Source organism: Bombyx mandarina, chromosome 16, assembly GCF_030267445.1.
Source record: "Bombyx mandarina strain Sakado chromosome 16, ASM3026744v2".
In the NCBI taxonomy this organism is placed as follows: Eukaryota; Metazoa; Arthropoda; class Insecta; order Lepidoptera; family Bombycidae; genus Bombyx; species Bombyx mandarina.
Window position 1 is genome coordinate 11,162,303 of NC_143222.1, and position 20,567 is coordinate 11,182,869.

The following is a 20,567-nucleotide window of genomic DNA, read 5'->3' on the forward strand; positions in this document are numbered from 1 at the left end:
GTAATCGTTGCGAGCGTGGAACTAGGAAGCTGAGCGAATCGATCGTAAATGTCAGCGCTATAGTACGATCTGGCGAAATGATGTAGCCGATGATAGATAGGCATTTAAGTTAGGGCTACCGACTTTCGTATTCAATCGAATTTCATGTTTTAATAATTTAATAACTACATAGTATAACTTTACTGGTGGTAGGACCTCTTGTGCAAAGCCAAGTTGGCGTCCAAAATGCTGGGAGTCCTCAACAGAGCGAAGCGGTACTTCACGCCTGGACAAAGGCTTTTGCTTTATAAAGCACAAGTCCGGCCTCGCGTGGAGTACTGCTCCCATCTCTGGGCCGGGGCTCCCAAATACCAGCTTCTTCCATTTGACTCCATACAGAGGAGGGCCATTCGGATTGTCGATAATCCCGGTCTCACGGATCGTTTGGAACCTCTGGGTCTGCGGAGGGACTTCGGTTCCCTCTGTATTTTGTACCGTATGTTCCATGGGGAGTGCTCTGAGGAATTGTTCGAGATGATACCGGCATCTCGTTTTTACCATCGCACCTCCCGCCACCGGAGTAGAGTTCATCCATACTACCTGGAGCCACTGCGGTCATCCACAGTGCGTTTCCAGAGGTCTTTTTTGCCACGTACCATCCGGCTATGGAATGAGCTCCCCTCCACGGTGTTTCCCGAGCGCTATGACATGTCCTTCTTCAAACGAGGCTTGTGGAGAGTATTAAGCGGTAGGCAGCGGCTTGGCTCTGCCCCTGGCATTGCTGAAGTCCATGGGCGACGGTAACCACTCACCATCAGGTGGGCCGTATGCTCGTCTGCCTACAAGGGCAATAAAAAAAAAAAAAATTTGTGAGTCCGCACGGGTAGGTACCACCGCCCCTCCTGTTTCTGCCATGAAGCAGTAATGCGTTTCGGTTTGAGGGGTAAGGCAGCCGTTGTAACTATACTGAGGCCTTAGAACTTATATATCAAGGTGTGTGGCGCATTTACGTTGTAGATGTCTATGGGCTCCAGTAACCACTTAACACCAGGTGGGCTGTGAGCTCGTCCACACAACTAAGCAATAAAAAAAACAAAGTCGCTTTCTCTGTCCCTATATCCCTATGTATGCTTAAATCTTTAAAACTACGCAACGGATTTTGATGCGGTTTTTTTTAATAGATAGAGTGATTGAAGAGGAAGATTTATATGTATAATAACATCCATTAAATAGTGGAGAAATCAATAATAAATTACAGTTTCCGAAGTGAAGCGAGGGCGGGTCGCTAGTAACATATAAAATTAATCAGTGTAATATAAATAATACCGTTTTAAATTTGAATAATATCAGTTTTATAATTTAATTAGTCACATTATCTTGTGCTCTGAGGAATTGTTTGAGATGATCCCCTCATCTCCTTTCTATCATCGAACCTCCCGCCATCGGAGTAGAGTTCATCCATATTATCTGGAACCGCTGAGTTAATCGACAATGCGTTTCCAAACATCTTTTTTACCACGTACCACAGGGCTATGGAATGAACTCCCCTCTACGGTGTTTCCCGAGCGCTATGACATGTCCTTCTTCAAACGAGGCTTGTGAAGAGTATTAAGCGGTAGGCAGCGGCTTGGCTCTGCCCCTGGCATTGCCGAAGTCCATGGGCGACGGTAACCACTCACCATCTACTGCCTACAAGAGCAATAAAATATATTTATATATTTTTTCTTTGATTGTGTAAACAATGTCATCGGAAGGGTAGGTATTTTGTAAAGCTATAAAATTATTATGAATACGTCCTACCTTTGGAAAGTGGAGTATTCTTTATAGGATACAAAGGTATTATCAAAAGAATAAAATAATATAAATTTTTACCATAAGTGCAGTATACGTAATATCAATATAATTTTTAAACACAGATTACTCTTGTTTCAATGTTTTATTTCAGGCAAAAAAAACAAACCATCTTTTGTTCGATAATACAATCGTTTGACACATTTTACGTTTTGTAAACAGTATTTTTTTTTCCAACACAATGAACAGAAGTGGAATGAAAAAGAAAAAGAGCATCTAGGCACAATGGATTGTATTTCTTTGCCTGTTTCCGTGCTCTCACATCGATAAAAAGATTAGTTTTTCAATATGGCGACACGACAATAAAACGAAATTGAAAGTTTCGATTTAGTTTTTGTGGGCCTATATTACTTTCTTTGGATGCCGACATCCGTGATAAGGATGCACTGTAAAAATTATATAAAATCGATTTTTTTGTCGATTACTTATGCAATTTTTTTTGAGTGGAGGCATAACAATTAACCTCTTAATTTATATATAAATAACGAGAATAACGGTGAAGCGGCCCCAAATTAGAATTCGCTGTATTAGAAGGACCAGACTGATATACGTACTTATACATATTTAGATATATACATATAGTTTTTTTTCCTACCTAGCTGAGACCCTTAACAGGCTATTTCAGCGCAACCTTAACTAGTAGGTGAGCTCACGTGGCTGAAACCTGGCGACGTTGCTAACACGAACTCTAGCAAGAGCCGTGCTTCGCAGAATCTACCACCGGATCTGAAGCGCGCCCCACTGAGAAGATCCGGCGAGAAACTCAGTGGGCTGTGTCTGAGGGTTAATTTACTCGTCGAGCCCTTCGTCGCAAGCGACTGGTTCGACGAGAACGATGACCGGATATATATAGTTAATAATTACCTATACAAAGAGCAAGAAACTTGTTCATCGCATGAATGTTTATCCGCTGTGGGAATCGAACCCACGACCCTCAGCGCAACAGTCGGGGTCGCTAACTGCTGCACCACCGAGTCAGTCGGTCAATATTTACCGAATATTTTATTTTGTATTTTTACCTATATTCAATTTTCCTAACCTCTTTTACTAAACAAAACATTTACATCGATAGAGCTGTCACTAAACAGTATATGTCAAATTTATCGATACACAACTCCACATCACTACAAATCAACGATAATGAGATCCGATCTATTATGATGTTAACAGCCTTGACACTTCGATCGGATGCTTTAGAAATTGTTCCTCATTGTTCTCACATATACTTTTATTACTCTGTCAAATATTATCAGCTTCAGGTGCGAGATAATATTAATAATACAATGTGTACGTTAATTTTATCAAATTCTAATTTGACTTTTAATTTATATAGTAGGACAACTGCTTCAAGATTTTGTGTGGGTGGCCTAAATTAACTCGTAGTTATTTCTTCCCGTGGGTATGGGATTGACAGGAGAATGAACTGCAGCGCCATTTAGATCGCCAGCTGGCATTTCTGGAAGCAGAGCGTATTGTAAGCCTGCACGTGGTGGCACAACCATCCTACCTATTACTACTTCGCTCGAGTTGAGACTTTATGTCTCAACGCTCGCGGGATCCACGTTGTGATCCAGTAACAACTTCAAACGAGATAAGCCGCGATAACGCACTGATCTGAAGAAGAATAAGCGGCTTTTATTGCTCTTGTAGGGACCACAAATGTTCCCATAGCATCTATTAATATGTAACGTGAATATCACGAACTTTTCCAACTTATCTTCCCTATGGGATGTGTCCGCATCCTTGGTAAGTTCATTTTTTTTATTTTTAAAAAGAGAAGGAAGATGTAGGTACCATTAATGTTCCCATAGGATTTATTAATATGTATGTGTTAGCGATAATTACATTGCAGTGATGCTACGTCAATCTCGGGATTGTCGGGCTGTCGACGTTAGGTTGTAATCCAAATATATTTTAGTCACTTAACTGAACACCTGTCTTATTAATCCTTGCTCGATATAGAGACTCAACGCTCTAAATGACTAATGCTAGTAGCAAACCCAGAAACATTAAATCATAGTCGCACATGTGTTACGTAACGCCCCACCTTTCAAGCAGGAACGGGTCCGATTTACTTTGTAAGCATTAAATTTTCTAACAGTGACAATCATGCTTTTAGTGTCCGATTATGGCGACAATGGTACCGTGTTAAAATGACACTAAAGATCAAAGGGGCGGTGTAACCGTTCGGGTTATCAACTGTGGTAAAATCGATTTCAATCAAACAAAATTGCGTTATTTCCCGGCCAGTTTACCGCGTGTCAAGAACCTCGCATGCAACACGCGCGCACAAATATCGAATGCTTTAAATCATTAGCAATTTGAAGCCACAAAGCATATTATATTTTGAGAATCCTCGGTTGTAGACAATGCCCACGAGCAATGGTCATCCAGAGTATGCTAACAGTGGCAAAAAACGTTTCATTATATCTGTAGAGTTTTAAGGCAACATCTTTGAGCCTTGTTTCATGTAAGAGACAGCAATGGGCATTGACCTTTTTCTATAAATAAAATAGGCTAACTGATTACAGAAAACTAATTTTCAATGTAAGCTAGTCTACCAGTATTTTTAAACAAATGCATTTAATCTTTGTTTGCCCACAAATGACGTCATCATTCGTTTTTTCGACCCGCAAAATTATAATTTGGGTAATTACTGGTGGAGGTGGAGGACCTCATGTGAGTCCGCACGGGTAGGTAGGTACCACCACTCCGCCTATTTCTGCCGTGAAGCAGTAATGCATTTCGGCTTGAAGGGTGGGGCAGCCGTTGTAACTATATTGCGACCTTAGAACTTATATCTCAAGGTGGGTGGCCGCATTTACGTTGTAAATGTCTATGGGCTCCAGTAACCACTTAGCACCAGGTGGGCTGTGAGCTCGTCCACCCATATAAGTAATAAAAAAATAAAAAACATGAATGCACCGGACGTCTTATCCTTTAGGCCACGACGACTTCAATGACGTTCTGTGATAATATAATGCTAACTACTAACGCGAGATCAAATCGTAATATTATTTTTTAGGAGCATACATAAACAGTGGTAGCGTTTATCGTCAATATAATCACATCTATAATTGTGTTATATATTGAAACGTGCCGATAATATATCGATATCGGGACCACGCGCAATCGTCATTATCGATTATCGTTTTATGAATCTTTGATTACGTTATCATCGATTTGACGAGAGTATTTCTATGAATCGGTAAGAGATAAGGAAGTCAGCTTTTTATTATCTGACGGTTATAATCAATAACATTGGGTTGTGCTTTTGTACTTCCTTATCGATGAACAATAGGACCCATATCGAGAGGCTTAATAAGCGACATTCCGCTTACGCTGCATTTGTTTTCGTATTGAAAGGCGAATTTTATTAGGTACTAGCTGACCCGGCAGACTTCGTAGTGCCACAATCGATAAATAAAAGACCTAAACTTTTGTATAATATAAACTTAAAACAAACAAAAGGAATCCGTCCGACGGGGGACACATCAAAGGGAAAACAAAATTGTTTGTTTTCATATAATTCCGAGCATTTTCATATTTATCTACCTTTTAAACTTTCTCTGGATTTCTACAAATAATTCAAGATCAAAATTAGCCAAATCGGTCCAGCCGTTCTCGAGTTTTAAGTGAGACTAACGAACAGCAATTCATTTTTATATATATACTAGCGACCCGCCCTCGCTTCGCTTCGGAAACATTAAAACACACATGAAACAAAAAAAAAACAAAAAAAATGTAGCCTATGTTCATCAGGGACAATGTCGGCTTCTAATGGAAAAAGAATTTTTCAAATCGGTCCAGTAGTTTCGGAGCCTATTCGAAACAAACAAACAAACAAATCTTTCCTCTTTATAATATTAGTATAGATATATATATAGAAGAAGATATAGATTAGCATCAACAGCTCGATGTTTTTAATGAAATTATTTACTCCATTCAAATATCCGAAGAAGTTTTTTCGTCATCACTCGTTCTTCTGCCCTTCTACCAGCCCCCTGGGGTTGGCGCAACATGTTTTCTCCTTCCATACTACTCTATCGTATACCATTTCTTCGCTCACTCCCCTCTTACACATATCACTTTTCACACAATCCATCCATTTTTTCTTCGGCCTACCTCTTCCTCCAAAGCTTTCCACCGAAGGAATTCTTTTGTTATATTTTTTCCAAATTTTAAAATTTAAATATTTTTTTTATTGCCCTTGTAGGCAGACGAGCATACGGCCCACCTGATGGTGAGTGGTTACCGTTGCCCATTGACTTCAGCAATGCCAGGGGCAGAGCCAAGCCGCTGCCTACAAAACTACATTAAACCGGATAAACCACAAAATACGTTGAGCGAACATTACGTGTATTTTGTACATGACACCGCGAAAGCTGCGAACATTCTAATCTGATACACATGTAGTTATGTATAAATAATTCATAAACGAATTTTATTTATATATCAGTTACACAATCTCATTACAATATAATTCATGAGTTGGAATTCATAAATATTAGATTACAAATTAAACCGCAAATCTTAGCTTGAATAAAACGAAACTAGAACGAACATAGAAGCATTCTTTGCGTGCTCTGAATCGGCTAAGTGATTACAGCATGTCGTTATCTGAATTGTATTAAAATTTAATTTATTATTTAACGGCCAGTCCACCATTCGAAGCCTAACAACAGATTCGCGGATCAAATACGTCATTTCTATCCGCACGCAAAATGCAAGTTATTTTTAAGACAATATGAGAATATCATCTGCCCTAAAGTACCATTAATGAATAGTTAATTAATTAATTTCCGATGTTTTGGAATGTTTTCATTCGAATTTCGAGTATTGTGCCAATTCAAATTTCGGTGAATAACACTTTGATCGCTCGAGACGACAAAAACTGTATAATTGTAATAACTGTAATAAACGGCCGTCTGGTGTAGTGGTAAGTGACATGGTCACTTGACAAGGGGGTCGCGGGTTCGAATCCCGCCAAGGGAAGATATTTGTATGATAAATATAAATGTCTTTTCCAGGGTTATGGATGTATATTAAATATATGTATGTGTATAATAAAAATCTTACATTTATTTCCGTTATCTGGTACCTGTAACACAAGTTCTTAACGAACTTATCACGGTACCAGTTAACGTGGCGTGATTGTTAGTAAATATTTATTTATTTATTTCATTATGATATTCGAAATGTCGCATTAATAAAATGATAATAATAAATGCGAAATTAAACCGTAAAAGTAGTTATAATTGTTTCCTCTTACGTTTTTGGAGTTGTTTAAAAATATAATCGTTTACATGCATAATGTATGTACGGCTCTTAACTTCCGATCCACTAAACAGGATCGTTTTGGTTACGTCAGAAAAAAAAAAAAAAAAAATGGCCGAACTTATGCAACAGACGCAGATGTAGAGAGTTCATTACGATTCGATATTCAAATTAAGAATAATTTTATTAACGTTCAAACTGATTCGATAAAAAACCTTAATAAGACTATAGCGGAAAGAAAGGAAGGTAGTATGAAAAATACCTTGCGACTATTCAATAACTTTTAAAGTTAATTAATTAGTTAGTTTGATTTTCATGACAATATTGATTAAATTTTTAATGAGAATCAAAATGAAATATTTATCCTCTCAATTATAACGTAGTTCTTTGTATAACTGTTTACATTAGAGTGCTTGTGGGCGAGGGAGATAGCGAGATGTTCCTCTTGCTCTCCCACTCATCACATCCATTTTTAAAGTATTAGCTGCCACGTATTTTTACGAAAGAATTTCTATGTTTTTATTTTCAGCCACCTAAAGATTTTTCTTTAACACAGTAAAAATAGTACAAAAGTGAAAGCACACGTACAAAACTATGCACAGGAGATTAATTCGCTAATAGCGGTCACTGATAGTAAGGTCGCATTGTAAGCCCATTCGCGTAGGTACCGCTATCTTTCCTATATCTACCGAAAAGCAAATAGCTTTCCCATTGGAAGAGTGAGGCATATGTCTGTTACATCACACAACTGATATTTCGACTTTATCTCTACTGTGACTTCTTAATATCGGACCGGACCTAGCTATCCAGTACACAAAAAAATAGCTAAGTTCGTATTACTGTTAACGGTCGTGATTTTTTTTCTTTTTCCTACCTATGCTGATAGCCTTGAGAGGCTATATCAGCATTACCCTAGCGTGTAGGTGAGCACTCGGGGCGTTAACCTGTGGACGTTGCTAACACTAGCCCTAACAAAAGCAGTGCTTCGCAGAATCTACCACCGCGTCGGAAACGCGACCCACTGAGAACGGTCGTGATGTTTTCCTATTAATTTCGCTTCAAATTGTAATTATATTATATTATACAGGGTGGCCCATAAGTCCTTCGATATGAAAAAAAATTTATTAAAATAAAACTAATTACATTATGAATTAAATTTTTATTTACATAAAAAGCTTAAAAAACGGGAATTATTTTTTGAAAATAACATCTCCTAAATGTAATCCGTTGCGATCACGGCACTCTTGCAAACGACGTCTAAAATTGTCGATGACTGCGCGGCACGTCACTGCTGAAATGCTTGTCATTTCTCTGCGGATGTTTTCTTTTATGGCCTCAATTGACCGCGGGTTTGTGTCGTATACTTTAGCCTTAAGGTAGCCCCACAAAAAAAAATCCATCGGGGTCAGATCTGGACTACGTGGAGGCCAGGAAATGTCTCCTCTCTTAGAGATAACTTTGTCAGGAAAAAGTTGACGGATAACGGGCATAGCAATGTTAGAGGTGTGAGAAGTGGCCCCATCCTGTTGAAACCACGTCCTGGCATTAAAGCCTGAAAAGTTTTGCAATTCTGGTATGAAAAACTCTTCGATCATAGCCACATATCGCTCCGACGTAACAGTAACTGCGCGCCCTCTGCCATCCTCAAAGAAGTAAGGCCCTAGGATACCATGGGCTGACATAGCGGCCCAAACAGTCACTTTCGGACTATGTAAGGGCTTCTGATGCTTAAGTTTTGGATTGATGGGGCTCCAATAGCGGCAATTTTGTTTACTAACATGCCCGTTAAGATGGAAATGAGCCTCGTCAGAGAACATTATGTTATTGAAGGAAGTAAACCGATTCAACATTTCATTCGCATAATTTTGTCTTTGAATACCGTCAGTTTCCTTTAATTCTGGAACCAACTGAATTTTGTAAGGGTGCATATGTAAATCTTTCTTCAAAATCCGTTGTAACGATGTCCTGGATACGTTTAATGCTCTGGCGCGCTTACGAGTTGACTGTGTCGGATTTTCGCGAATAGACTGTGTCACTGTGTCTATGTTTTGTTCCGTACGTGACGTCCTTGGGCGACCCAACCGCGGTTTATCTAACGTCGAACCGGTCTCCTCGAACTTAGCAACCCAGTTCTTAATCGTTTGAAGAGTTGGAGTGTCGTCAAAGTTGTGTAAACCTTTGTGTTCTCGAAATTTACGCCGCGCAACGGTTGCCGAATTGTCGTTTTTATAAAACTCGCGCACACAAAACGCACGGTCCGCTCCGGTAAAACGCTCCATCGCGACTAAATTCCCAGAAACCGAAGTTACTCCCCCCGCTTCCCCTGCACCGCTCACGCGCGCCCTGTTCGTTTTATTCAAATTTTACTTTTCAAAGGACTTATGGGCCACCCTGTATATTAAAATTCGTATACGTTTTACATTCACTAAACCGGAATACTGTCTACAAGGTGGTCGAGGCGATACATCAATACAGCACCGCCCATTTAATGTCGCATCGTGTCATTTTGACAGTCTGTACAAATAAGCAAACAAATACCGGCCTTAAAACTTTAGGAGTAAAACAGAAAATGCTTTGCAAAAACACTCCGCAGACCGTTCACATTCTATAATGCGAAAGTAATCGATGTTATGTAATTAAATATTTTTTTCGATACTCGTTTTTACTGCTCGGTATATATTTGGCATTACATAGGTATGTTTTAAATGTCTACCCGAATTATCACTACATAGTATAAAACAAAGTCGCTTTCTCTGTCCCTATATCCCTATGTGTGCTTAAATCTTTAAAACTACGCAACGGATTTTGATGCGGTTTTCTTTAATAGATACGAGTGATTGAAGAGGAAGGTTTATATGTTTAATAACATCCATTAAATAGTGGAGAAATCAATAATAAATTACAGTTTCCGAAGGGAAGCGAGGGCGGGCTAGTATTGGAATAAAAAGTAATCGAGTAAGTGTATAATCCTTTTCTTTTTGTTTCCATCTGATATTCAAATACCGGAGCCCGTAGACTAAACTTCGATCTAGAGAATGTTTCAATTGTCTTTAAAGTGTGAACGCGAAATACATTCGGGGCAGAAAGCTCCCCCTTCCAATATTGGGAGTTACAACGTTACAAGTTACAACGCGTATTAAAACCCACAGACGCAGCCCGCTGAGTTTCTCGCCAGGTGTTCTCAGTGAGTCGCTTTTCCGATCCGGTAGTAGATTCTGCGAAGCACGGCTCTTGCTAGGGCCAGTGTTAGCAATGTCCTTTGGTTAGAGGGGGCTCACGAGGATGAGCTCATCCACTCGTCAGGTTACGCTGGCATAACCCTCTAAGGCTTAAGCTTAGGTAGGAAAAAAAAGCGTATTGATACGTTGACTGCTATGTAGGTCACCCGTGCCCTACGCAGGGCGCACTGAAGTAATTATGTCGATTACTGTTACTAAGCGCCTGGATTGCCTAACATTGGCTTACTTTGTTTGTTAATGTGTGTTTTAGTCTTTTAGATCTCTTAGAAATCGATTAATTCTAAGTATTCGTATCTCCCAGGGTCTACTAGATATTTCGGAGCTTTAGTAAAAAGATCGAAGAGAGAAATCGACATAATTACTTCAGTGCGCCGCGTAGGGCACTGGTGACCTACGCGGCAGTTAATTTGTTAAGCGGGTTTTTATTTTTATTAAGCGATGTTGTTCATTCATCATGGTAGTTATTTACAAGTCATTTAGCCTTTTGTGCAATTATGCCCATCTGTTAACTGATTCTCAAACTTAGCTATGTTTTGATGCGCGATAAAGTATATACTATCTCTCTATTTGTTTCTCTGTTGCCTTTCAGACACACTGAGTTTCTCGCCGGATCTTCTCAGTGGGTCGCGTTTCCGATCCGGTGGTAGATTCTGCGAAGCACGGCTCTTGCTAGGGTTCGTGTTAGCAACGTCATTAGGTTTGAGCCCCGTGAGCTCACCTACAAACGTTAGGATTACGCTGAAATAGCCCCTAAGGCTATGAGCCTAGGTAGGAAAAAAAAAAAAAGTTTCTCTGTTGTGGTATCCACGCGCACTTCCCCAAACTTACGTAAGTAAGACGAGTAATATTATTTATCAGAACAATCTAGAGCCGTTACAACGTACATCGCGACTTGCATTACGTCGTGCGCGTGTAATTAAATGTTTTCATAACGTTTTACAAATAAGAACACGGAATTTAATTAGTTGTGTTGGTATGTGAAAAAATTGTTAAGCGTTTGCCGGTAGATGAAGAATTGCATGAGGAATGCATGAAACTCTTCTGCTAATAGATAAGATATTTATTTAATATAGTATTTAATCCGGCCCGCCGAGAGTCCATCCATCCTAAATATTCTAGTCAGCATTTTGGCGCGTAAAATAAAATCTGACGTTTATAATTGAAAATCTTCGAATTTTTAATGAAAGCTCCAATTCGTCAGGGGTGTTTTGAGCTTTCATTATCTCAAAATTAACTTGCCATCATTATAATTATCTCGCCAGTCTGTCACAGGTATTAGTTTATTTATTGAAAAAAAAAAACATTATTTTCACCTATCTATCACACGCCTCACGTCTCACACACCTATCAAGGCGTAATAGTAAAAGGTATTGTTTATTAAAAAGCTTTGTTACAAAATGCATTTTTTCTATAATTTTGTCCCTCCTCTAGAATTTCTACGCACTAGGTGAGGTCGGCACAGCGAATTTTTCTATTCCATTCTTTTCTATCAGCCGTCTTATAAACACTCACTCCTCTCTTTCTCTCATATCGTCATTCACATATTCCATCGATGTCTTCTTCGGTCGACCTCTTCCCCCTCTACCTTGCACTACCATTTCCATACATCTCCTAGTCACCTGCATGACATATTAATAACAATAATTATAAACACGAGATTAAACCTTAAAAGTAGTTTTAATTACATCTGACCTACGACTCGCGAAAAAAGTTTTTTTTTAAATCTTTTAAATTGTTACATTCGATTTTCAAGTGCTTCACAATTATTTTAACAGTCTGTTTTTTAAGTAAAGCTTCTAGACGATTCATTAAATGGTACATTATGAACGATATAGCTTTTGTTTTGCACGTAAATTCATTCAATAAATTTAAGGGTTATTTTTATCCGCGGTCGCGATAGATAAAAGCGGTTAGAGCTGTACACAACCAGTGCTAGTGTTTTGTCGAGTTCTATTCCGTGTTTGAAGCACACGATCCGCCACTTTCGTTTCGTCAAAGCGCCCGAAGCCACTAAAACCTGCGCGACGACATCCGAACAACTACCTGTGGGCTGGAGACGCCGCGAGATTTCACTGAGCTAATGGATTTTTTTACGGAACAGCGACCTCATGTCTCAAGACGACCGGCTTTGGTTTGCCTATTAAAGTGACCACCTTATATACGCCAAGGCGGTTTAAAGGGTGGTTTAGGCAGCGGCTTAGCTTTGCTGAAGTCCATGGGCGACGGTAACTCGTCTACCTACAAGGGGAATAAAAATCACGATTTTTTTTTATTGCTTAGATGGGTGGACAAAATCACAACTCACCTGGTGTTAAGTGGTTACTGGAACACATAGACATCTGTAACGTAAATGCGCCACCCACCTTGAGATATAAGTTCTAAGGTCTCAAGTATAGTTACAACAGCTGCCCCACCCTTCAAAACGAAACGCATTACTGCTTCACGGCAGAAATAGGCAGGGTGGTGGTACATACCCGTGCGGACTCACAAGAGGTCCTACCACCAGTAAATAGAAGATATCCTTATCATCGGATTTTCTTGTTCACGTTCATGAGGTTAACATGGAATTGTTGTTAGTAACTAAGGGAAGGTTTCTCGTATAGACCCATTGATTTAAAGTAGGCCTCTAGTTTCGGCGAATCAGAGGTACCTACTTCGCGAGATGAGCACAAAATGATCACCGTCGGCCATGTGACGTGTAAGTGTCAAACCTCGTTTGAAGAGAAATCGTAGCAATCGAGATACATTGAGAAGGTAAGATCATTTTTTTTATCTATTGCTTAGATGGCTCGCGGCCCACCTGCTGTTATGTGCTTACTAGAGCCTAAAGATATCTAAAACGTTAATACCGCTACTCATCTTTAGACATGAGTTCTAAGGTCTCAGTTTTTACAGTACAACGGCTGCCCCACCCTTCAAACCGAAACGCATTACTGCTTCACGACAGAAATAGGCAAGCGTCCTAGGCTTAGTAGTCAATCCAAGGTACGTTACAAGCATTGTCAGTGGGAACGCACGAAAACACTCCCGATGTGTTGTCCCATCTGATGGTGAGTGGTTACCGTCGCCCATGGACTTCAGCAATACCAGGGGCAGAGCCAAGCCGCTGCCCACCATTTAATACTCTCCACAAGCCTCGTTTGAGGAGTATTTAATCGATATCTGAAATAATTTTAATGTTACATAATAAAAAGTACTGTAACGGTTTATAATATCAGGTTTTTAATTGTCATTATATTGTTTCAGACGTTTTGTTTACAGTTTAATGGTCGCGAACGACTTAAAAGTTATCCGTCGATACTATAATATTATAATATTGAGCTAAAATTATAAAATAATAAAATTAAAAAAAAGGCTCAGTACACGTAGCCCTTCCATAACACGGTATTTCACGTTAACGAAATATTTGTTTTAAATTATTAAACAAAAATTACATAGTGCACTATAAACAGAGGATATATGGGAATAACCGAAATTTTACTGCTTATTATTTATGTATAATAAGTATATACATCAGACATAGTTGAGATGTTTCATTCAGAATAATTACTCTTCTTTTTGTACTGGCTTCTAGTCTCATAGCGCGGTTTCGCACACACGGGACTTTATACCCAACACTTCATATCCCAATTCGAAACTTCGGGAAGGTTTCTTTAGCACCGCATTAACGATAAAAACTTTAAACGAAATTTTGTACATATATTTATTATATCTATACTTATAATAATATTATATTATATATTATATATAATATAATATTATAAAGAGGAAAGATTTGTTTGTTTGTTTGTTTCGAATAGGCTCCGAAACTACTGGACCGATTTAAAAAATTATTTTTCCATTAGAAGCCGAAATTGTCCCTGATGAACATAGGCTACCTTTTTTAATTTTTTTTTTTGGTTTCATGTGTATTTTAATGTTTCCGAAGCGAAGCGAGGGCGGGTCGCTATATTATATATAATTATAAAGAGGAAAGATTTGTTTGTTTGTTTGTATTGAATAGGCTCCGAAACTACTGAACCGATTTGAAAAATTCTTTCACTGTTTGGAAGCTACACTATTCCCGAGTGACATAGGCTACAATACTTTTTGAAAAGATTAGGGATCCTTACTAAAACTCCTATAATGTAACCCAAGGTGTAAAAAAATTACCTAAAATATGCTTTACATCACGTGCCCTGCGAAAACAATTGATGATAGAATAAAAGAATGTACTACGACTTTGTAGAACACATTATTATTTACAAAAAGTGTCGCGACAGCATATGTCTGACTATTATAGTTATGCCGAAATAAGTGTTCTTTTATTTAAAAAAAACAACTTTAAATATCGTTGAAATTTTTGTTAAACACCCGAGCGGAGCCAGAGCGGGCCGCTAGTTCTCTATAAGTGTGGGAAATTTCACAATCCTCCGTCCGCGCAATTTTCGTAAAAGGGGGTACAAAGTTTTTTCTTCACGTATTAATATATAGATTCGTATATTGTTAATGTTATGATGAGCACGGCGCGTCGGAACCGGTCGCTCCGCGAAAGTGAAAGGGCGAGTCGTGATACATCAGCGCGGCCTTTGATCCGCCGAGACATTTCGGTCTGAGAAACTCTAAACTTAATATCGTTTATCGTCCTGTACTCGAAGCGACTCTTCACTAGACCAGTGAAATCGCTTGAGAGAAGTCAATCAGTCAATATCGTTCGAAGAGAAGCGATCCTGAACTTAAAGACGTAATTTCGGATCCTGTCCATCCACTGTCGATCCTTTTATGTCCCTCAAGCACCGGTCACAGGCTGAACCCATCGCTTGCGCCGAAGGGTTCGGCGAGCAAATTAAGCCTCAGACACAACAGCCCACTGAGTTTCTCGCCGGATCTTCTCAGTGAGTCGCGTTTCCGATCCGGTGATAGATTCCGCAAAGCACCGCTCTTGCTAGGGTTAGTGTTAGCAATGTCCTCTGGTTATAGCCCCGTGAGCTCACCTACTCGTGAGGTTACGCTGGCATGGCCCTCTAAGGTTACCAGCACAGGTACGAAAAAAGCAGGATTTACGGGGAAACGTGTATTGCTATTTTTATAAAAAAAAAAAATGTCTTAATTTAATACTTCACAAGTCCCTCCGCACCGCCAAAGACAGAAAAAGATGGAGAAAGATCGTGCGAGAGAAAGAGATACAGAAAGGCGGTTACGACCCTCAGCATTGAGGAATATAACGCAAGGATTTTATTTACTTACGTTACTTTTAATGGATCAATGATGCTAGAACGTGTTCTCCAGTAGTGAGAGACAAGAACCTGCTGTTGGTTTATTGGAATTTGTCGTTCTTACCTGAAACAAAGTGACATAAAATTAATAATGCAATTCAATTAATTTTTCAACTTTTTTTTACTTTTTTTATTGCTTAGTGGGATGGTCGAGCTCACAGCCCACCTGGTATTAAGTGGTTACTGGAGCTCATAGACATCTACAACGTAAATGCGCCAACCACCTTGAGATACAAGTTCTAAGGTCTCAAGTATAGTAACGACGACTGCCCCACCCTTCAAACCGAAACGCATCACTGCTTCACGACAGAAATAGGCCGGGCGTTGGTACCCACCCGCACGGACTCACAAGAGGTCTCACCACCAGTAAAGAGGAAGGTTTATATGTATAATACATATCGACGCTTGAAAGGCAAACTTGACTAAGCGACAATGCGTGAACTTTACAGTTACTAATTTAAAGTAGAAATACTTGAAAAAAAATCTATTTTAACGAATCTAGGTGTAGCATTGAAATGATTTTAATAGACCTAGAAATATATATTTTTTGCGCATCGAATAAGGTTATTGCTTATCGTTTATGTATAAAGCAGTTATTGTCGCTTAGTCACGTTTGCCTTTTAAGCGTCGATATATATTACACAACAGAAAAACCGAAAATTCAACATTGCAGCCCTACGGAGCCGGGCGGTTCGCTTGTGTCTCGTATAGATAGATACTTCTTAGCAATCTAATACTTTTTCCGGCTCAATTTCATAATTAAGTAACAGTTCGCAATAGCCAATCGTGAAATAATTATAAATATATCCCCGAGCATACGAACACATATATTGAGCAATGTAAGACGATAATTGTCTTCGAAAACCAATTTGCATGGCATAAGTTTTGTTATGTAAGCGTTCATAATATTACCGAGTGTCACCCGGCGGCTGTGTGTTCCTTTAACATTGCCGTTATATACGTAATTGATAGTACATTTATTATTTTTTTATACGCTTTTATTAGCTTCAGACGTATGTATGTTTGTAACGGAATCTTTGAACATGATTTTGACCCTCTCCAAAACGTCGGATTAACTCGAAATTTGGTATACTTATTAAGAACCGATTACAATTTAATATTAAAAAGAAATTGAAAAAAATTAATTTCAACAAAAAAATGAAAAATAAATAATAGTTTAAAAAAACTAATAAAATACGCTTTTATAGAAAGTCCAATTAAAAAATAGAAAATAAATTTTAATAAATTTGAATTAAAAATATATTGTAAGAAAACGATATTTTATTGTAAAAAAAAGCGTGAGGTGCATGGTATCAGTACTTATAAATATTTAATGAACAGATATGAGAAGAAGGTTTATTTTGATCCTGAAAAACGCAATCCACGCTTTTTTACAAAAAAAAATCTTACCTATGCTGGTAGCCTAAGGGTTTATGGTAGCGTAACCGGGTGAGTGGATGAGCTCACGTGGCTCTAACCTGACGACGTTGCTAACACTAACCCTAGCAAGAGCAGTGCTTTACATAATCTACCACCGGATCGGAAACGCGACCCACTGAGAAGATCCGGTCAGAAACTCAATAGGCTGTGTTTGTGGATTAATGTGCTCGCCGAACCCTTCGTCGCAAGCGACGGGTTCGACAACAACGATGACCGGTGCTTCAGTTACCTAAAAGCAACGATAATGAATCAAAAGGATCCGAAATGACGGACATAAAAGCATTCAAAAAACATTACGCTCCGAATCGGGCAGCGAGGTAAGCAATTTTCGCGATCGGCGCGAGATTGCAAACGCGTTTAACTTATCTATTCAAATAAATAAAATCGGGGTGTCTGTTTGTAATAATAAAATAACCACTTTTTACTACTTAAATGCGTAAGTATGTATACCACAGTACATATATCAATTTTTTTTTGTTTTATTTTTTTCTTTCTGTTTGTTCCGGATAATCTCTGGAACGTCTGGACCGATTTTGACTGATAGGAGATGTGGCGGGTAGCCATCATACAACTCAAGATAATTGACAGATGCCTGAATCTCGCTTACGACTTTTTCAAGATAAAGCGCATATATACAAGTTCTAAACAACAACAACGGGACCGTCGGTCTACCGAGCAATATCATCCGCTCGGTGGAAGATCTTCCGTCCGTCGTTCAGACTCCCAAACTGGTGACCTGCGACGAGATGTGAACACGCAACCTTCTGATTCATCATCAGCGCATCATGAACTTCGGCTACCACAATCCCCGCATTCTCGCAGATAAAAGCACGTCATTGACAGTCGTCCCACAGCAAGCCAGCATTGCAGCCTCAACAGGACCATCGCAGCCGACTCACCGCGCTTCCTGGTCCTACGGCACGCAACTTCACTGCCTCATCACGCCGCTACAGTTCATCGCAGCCCACGACCGGATCATCAACGCATAGGGTCACACATCTCCGGCGTGGCAGCTCTGCACACATGGACTACTGGCGACACGCACGCAGCATTCAAGCTCAGTCTCGACTCACCGCAGACTTCGAGCAGCACTGGCGACAATCACGCAGCATTCAAGCTCAGTTTCGACTCACCGCAATCTTCGAGCAACACTGGCACTTGCAAGCTAATCTCAGCACGGACAACGATATCTAAAAATGACACGACCTCCAGTCTCGGAGGGAAGTGATGTGGCGGGTAGCCATCATACAACTCAAGATAATTGACAGATGCCTGAATCTCGCTTACGACATTTTCAAGATAAAGATACAAGTTCTAAACAACAACATTCCGGACCGTCGGTCTACCGAGCAATATCACCCGCTCGGTGGAAGATCTTCCCTTTGTCGTTTAAGCCCCAAAGGAGACTTTCACTGATAGGTAGCTGATGATATAAGGAGTAACTTAGGCTACTTTTTTTAGACTAGCTTCGCCCCACGGCGTCATCCGCGGTACGACAATAACCGCGGGTAGCATCGCGGGACTCAACTATCAATAATAAAATTTAATGTTTCCGAAGCGAAGCGGGGGCGGATCGCTAGTAAACTATATTATGGTTGTGGGCTACATTCCGTAGTTTCCAAGTGACGTATTATCGAAGTTTCGCGACGAGTTTGACGGAACGTAAATTCTCGCACTAAAAACACGGCGACGCCACAACAAAACGTCTGTAATAAGCATTGTGGTTACTGCAATGCGGTCACGTGACCACTGTTTAGATCCTCGTGTAGTTATTGCATGTTTACACGGTCGTTAGTCGCTCGACGTGTACCATCCACGTATTGATAATGAAAACTACTTGTATAGCCTTTAATCTAGAATTTACAATTTTCATAATAAATTTTCCGACGTATCTATCGGTTGCTTCACAATTATCGTGGTCACGGACGAATAAATGTAATTAGTTAATAAAATTTTCGTTTCTTGGTTCGATGAAAGAACAAATTTAATAATAATAATAGCTTGAAACCAATCATGCACGGTCATCCGGCCCCAAAGACTAATTATACATATTTTTTTAAATATTATTGCGTAGATGGGTGGACGAGCTCACAGCCCACCAGGTGTTAAGTAATGCGCCACCGATACCGAAAATAAAGCTGTTCGCATTTGCATGGTCCGAATGTGATTGTTTTTTCGCTTAATACTTGCTTCTGAAGGGTCGAACAGCAGAAACTTTATAAAACTTTCAAGATTGCCACCTAGTATTGATTGCCATGGCATGACCTAGTATAATATAGTATGATACTTTCGAGATTTCAATCTAGTATTGACTAGTATGACTACCTAGTATAACATGACGTATTTACGATTATATACATTTTTAAGTGATTTTATGACCTGGTAACTAAGACCTTTAAGTCTTGTCTTATTTTAATTTATATTCTTATTTTAATGAAAAATAATAATATGGAGTGAAATAAAATGAAATGAAATGATATGGGACGAAATATAATCTCAGTAAAATGGTGGTCATTTACTGAGATTCTTTCAGTGGACTTTTTGGAGGATCCCGAGAAGTTACGTCCAGCGGCTCTGTTTCATTTTCCCACATTTGTGCACTATCACAGATATTAAACAGTTAATAAGCCACCGTTATTACACATTTAAAACTGAAGAAACATAAAATAGACAAAATAAAACAAATCACACAACTTCACTATCCGCGTTCCCGCCAAAAAGTCCTTAACGATTATAGATACTAATCTATTAGAGTCTAAATATAGAAATGTGATGAGACCGTATAGGGTAGGGCAAGGGGACAAGTAATGGCGTCGCGACGCCTTTAAAACTGCGACCAGTCACGCGACGACGAAGCTTTAAAATGTCCATAAAATATGGATTTACGAACTCGACTCGCGATAAGTTGGTAAGTTTTTTTTTTTTATTGCTTAGATGGGTGGACGAGCTCACAGCCCACCTGGTGTTAAGTGGTTACTGGAGCCCATAGACATCCACAACGTAAATGCGCCACCCACCTTGAGATTTAAGTTCTAAGGTCTCAGTATAGTTACAACGGCTGCCCCACCCTTCAAACCGAAACGCATTACTGCTTCACAGCAGAAAATAGGCAGGGTGGTGGTACCCGCCCGCGCGGACTCACAAGAGGTCCTACCACCAGTAAAGTGACGGTAGTCTACGATGAGACGTCTGGTGTGTTTATAACAAACGATGCGACTAAAGCGATGTTCAGTAGGTACTTAAGCACTGACTTTTTGTTTTTGCTGTTTTCTAAAAAAAACAAAGCGTGTTTTAATATGTACTGTATATTTCCACAATAAAGGAACAAGATCGTGCATGAAATTTGAAGCTACGTTTTATTATTTTTTTAATTCTTCTGCGCTACGGTCACTACAAATGCGTTCGTCTTTAAATGGTGATACGGAAGTATTCCCCCCGGTTTTCTAGAAAGAAAACACATTTAAAACATCTATATCGAAAGAGCACAAGATATGCCTGAATCTCACTAACGAGATTTTCAAGGTAA

At 39.3% G+C, this 20,567-nt stretch overlaps 1 protein-coding gene and 1 long non-coding RNA gene across 2 annotated transcripts in view; one reads left to right on the forward strand and one right to left on the reverse strand.

Annotated features, from left to right (window-relative positions):
* LOC114240534 (uncharacterized) overlaps nucleotides 1–20,567 on the reverse strand; it is a 120,751-nt gene that overhangs the window by 44,378 nt on the left and 55,806 nt on the right. The gene's annotated exons all lie outside the window — the stretch shown is intronic.
* LOC149501357 (uncharacterized) lies at nucleotides 8,579–9,491 on the forward strand. Its single transcript, XR_016324328.1, has 2 exons — nucleotides 8,579–8,721; nucleotides 9,107–9,491. It is a non-coding gene; the product is annotated as an uncharacterized LOC149501357 (long non-coding RNA).